Here is a 4,392-nt window from a genome sequence, read left to right as displayed (position 1 = left end):
AACTATAGACTCCTTCAACCAATGACTATATACATATAAAAAAGTCTCATATTTATGCCACCACCATCTGGCTCAGACATTAGCATATTAGTCTTTATTTAATAAATAAAAAAAGTTATATGCATCACTAACAGTGCTACACCTTGTTCCCTGATGCTGCTCATAAACAGCTCAAGTTTGCGGCATTAAAGTCAAAAGACCTTTTTTTAAATCAGTGGCTCCACTAAAGAAGTAGTGGGCCCAAACAAAGGGCAGTGGGAGTTCGTTTTTCAGCTCTTAGATGCCAATTAATTCTTTTCATTAATAACCCTCCCTTTCTCTTTCCTTTGAAAGTTTTTTAGAGTCTGGATAGCAATGTGCCAGTTTGGCAGGAAATTACAGCCTATGTATGTACTTTTTTTGTTACTTACATTGTTTATTATTTCCTACTTCTCCAAGCTCTCAGCTTGCAAGACTTGAGATTTCAAGAATTACGGATGTTGATATACTGTTCTCAATTCCTCACAGGTCAACAGTTTATTTTTCCTTAAATACTATTCTTTAAAATGCTAAAGCAAGCATACCTAATACATGCTGCACTTTTCCAGTAAAAAGAAAAAAAAAGACCTACTATCAGCTGATGCTGAGAGTAAAAATCCTGGGTTGTCTTACCAAGGTGAAATGCACTAACTATTGTTTCCAAGGTGTGAATACTTCATCCCGAGTTCTTTGATCTGTCCTCTGAAAATAACCCTTGACTAGGCTAGTTGTTAAAATGAAGAATTTGCAATTCCCTAAACTTACAAAATACCTTGTCTCAAATCTGAAACTACCAAATCCAAATGGTGCATATCTGTAACTATCATTCTAAATATAATATACTAGGGAACACTATTTTACAGACAGTGAATTTGGTACTAATAAGAAGAACCAAATGACAGCCCTGGAATGTGAAGTTTTCTTTCCACAAAAGAGGTGCAACACAGGCAGCAATACTGCAAGGTACCCACAGAGCCTCAGACCAGCCTGCAAGGTGGGAACCTTCTGAGCAGAGAATTTAGCCACTTGCTGGCCTTTTTGCCACTTAGTGGCCAAGTCGGGTGGCAGTTTTCAAATATGGATACCTTTCACATAGGACTGAACACATAGAACTCTTTAATTTAGGCTACTGCACAGTTAACAGATGTTAACAACTTTCAGACACTGGCACCCTCAAAGGGCCAGAAAAGGCAGCTTAGGAAATGCAACCTAAAAGAGCCTCCTGGTTCAGCAAGTCCAGTCCCTGACTATTGCTGGCATATAAACCTTTCATTAAGTCATCTAGCTCCACCCTAGGACCAGTTACATTTTCCCCACTACAATGCCTACTGGAAGCCCAACCTAGAAAATTCATTCTTCTTCTTGTGAGAAACTTGCATCTAAATTTCCAACTTAAATTTATTCAAGGCTAGTTTACACTCATTTGCTTTCAGAAGTGAAACTCTCTATAGCTTATTACCAACCACAGAAGATAGACAGCATCCATCTTTTTTGCTTTGATTCTGTAGCTGTGCTTTTTGTGTTTTCCAAACAGAATTTACATTTCTTATGGGCAAGCAGAAGGAAATTATAGTGGCAGATGTTCTGTAAAGAAATAAACAATTGCTGCTACCTTTTCATTTTCATTCAGTAGGATTCAGGTGGATTATCTCCACCAACAAAAGATAAGTATTTTAAACCTTTTTTTTATTAAATAATTTATTTTGCTTGCACTTCAGTATGTACTCACATACCAAACAACTCAGGAATATGGTAACGCAAGCAAGAATACTGAAACTCATTTTTCAAAACTTAAAGAACATGCAACCATTCGGTCATTTAAAAAGTAATAGCTAATTTAATTTGTACATTATTGTTCTTATAGCAGGTCAGAGATTATAGATGATATAGTAACTGCATTTACTTTTGATTTGCACTTTGGTAATATTACATTGCTCTTTGATAATAAAAAAATTAGCATACTAATTAAAAAAAAACAAACTTCTTTGTTTCATGTATGATTTGATAAAAACTAAACTAATAATCACAGAGTCAAAAATACCCCTTAAGCAGTCTTTTAAATGCATCAGAAAGGACTATTTCACTCACAGGTAAACATTCTATCCATACAGACAATGTCATGTTGACGCTACCCAAGCTCCCAACCCAAAGTTGATATCGGTAGTACGTTATTCACTGATAGGAAAATTACACTTTGAGACACTAATCTAAAGGATAGAAAATGCATGAATTTATATAATTGGCACAGATTCCTCTGCAGAAAAAGCATGCTATTTTTGTCTGATCTTTAGACCTATACCACCAACCTGACTGCTCATATAATATGGCACTGGGTGTAATGTGAACACAGAGGCAAGAGGCGCTGCAGATGCAAATGGATTCCATGAATATAGCATATTTTTCCTCTCAGACATTCGTGAATCATTTAAGAACCACTCTATTGTCCTGACTATCCCTCACAAAGCAGAGAAATCTGGCTATACAGTTGGAAAATGTAGGCCTGATCCAACTTTTAATGAAGTCAATGGACTTCATTAACTTCAGAGGACGCTGGATCAGGACCATTCAAAGTGACTTTTAAAAAACATATTCAGGGTTCCACTGTAATATGGGAACACAGGATCAGATTCCAAGAAGAGACAAAAACAGAAGAAAAGTCAATATTTGAGCTACATTATAATTATTTTTTTAAAGAAGTAATATATTCCTATTCACATTGCTGCTTAAGACGCACAAGGAGTACACTGAAAGGGATACATTATTGAGAGAATAGTGGAGGTGGTGGCATGTTATGGTTCTGACAATGTCAAAACCAAATACTTGGCACTTTATACAATACAAAAGTGGGTTTTCTGAATTTAACCAAAGTTATCCATATGAAAGAATATTTTTGTAATGGAAAATATTTTGTGCATTTTTGTATGCTTCAGTTAATTTAATTTGGAAATTACAATATTTCTGTTTTTTAAATCATGTTGCTTTCTACAAATGATATAATAAGATTTAATAATGACAGAAAGCTTAGTAGTTGCACATATGAAAGTACAGTTATGCAACTAACAAATCTGGATGGCATCCAAAAATACTAAAATGTAAAAATAGTTTTCTCTTCAGTTTTACATATCCTGAAACATACAAGAAAATACAAACTCTGGAAGAAATATAGTAAATGGCAGATCTACAGCAATTTTATTCTGCTTCTCTGAGGTATGTCCATGATGTTATGTTGTCTGTTCTGGATGAGTGTGTAACAATAACATATATATGTTATATATATGTATATTTTATATATATAAAAATAAATAAAAATCAAGGCCAATCCAAGACAGAGCCTATTTGCCAACTGTGACAAGATGCTGTTCCTGAAAACAGATAATTTTAGAGTCAGCTTCTTTTTTTAACAGCATGTCCAATCACTTCTTTCTCTGACACTTTGCACTCTTCCACTGTGACCATGGCCACAGTGACAGACAATCATATGACCACTACTGCTTAAGTGTCATTCTCCATGTCCTGTAAACATTTTCCCCCACTGTACAAATGCAATAGAAAATCCTGATACTTTCCCCAGAATATTTATCTTTGTAGCCACATGACTTTTCCTCCTTAATATTATTTGTTCTGACAGTGACATGTGTCCTACTGCTTCAATCAAACTGACAGCAGTCCCTTCCAAGTCAAAAAGAGTGACTGGACAGTGCAACGCCATCTGTTGCTTGATGCCCTCACCCACATTTTACAAAGTGACACTTCACAGTATATTTTCCATAACATGGTGTTTGATTCCTCCAGAAATCAGTTCAGCTCACTGATCAGAAAACCACAAACGCCAGTGGAAAGGAAGTGCACAGAAAGGATATTTTTTTTAAATAAAAAAAATGCATCAGAGCCACATACTGGATCTTCCTTTTTGGAGATACGTATGTGTGCCAAGTCAATTGTGGCTTTAAATGTATGAGTATGAGATAGGTATAGAAGCATGTGGGTGAGCTAGATATACAAGAGTATGAAATAGATGTCCAAGTATGAGCGATACAGATCTCATACTCTGATAAATGAGATAGTTATCAGAGTATGAGATGGATAGATGGTTAGAGAGATAAGAGTATGAGATAGATAGAGTGACAGAGTATGAGACAGAGAGAGAGAGAGATACCAGAGTATGCCACATACACACACACACATACCTGAGTGTGAGATTAAGATGTATCCATCTGGCACTAGGATCTCTCTCCCACACTCATCTATCCGAGTGTGAGAGACAGAGGAAACAGTATGAGGTGGCCATGTGAGTAGGGCAGAGACATCTCATCCTCATACATGCGAGTCCCAGGCGGACCCCGAGTCCGAGGCAGCCGCGGGAGGTGCGAGCCC

This window comes from Gavialis gangeticus, unplaced genomic scaffold (assembly GCF_001723915.1).
Source record: "Gavialis gangeticus isolate Ggan-Ray unplaced genomic scaffold, GavGan_comp1, whole genome shotgun sequence".
Lineage (NCBI taxonomy): Eukaryota > Metazoa > Chordata > Crocodylia > Gavialidae > Gavialis > Gavialis gangeticus.
This window is presented reverse-complemented; position numbering follows the sequence as displayed.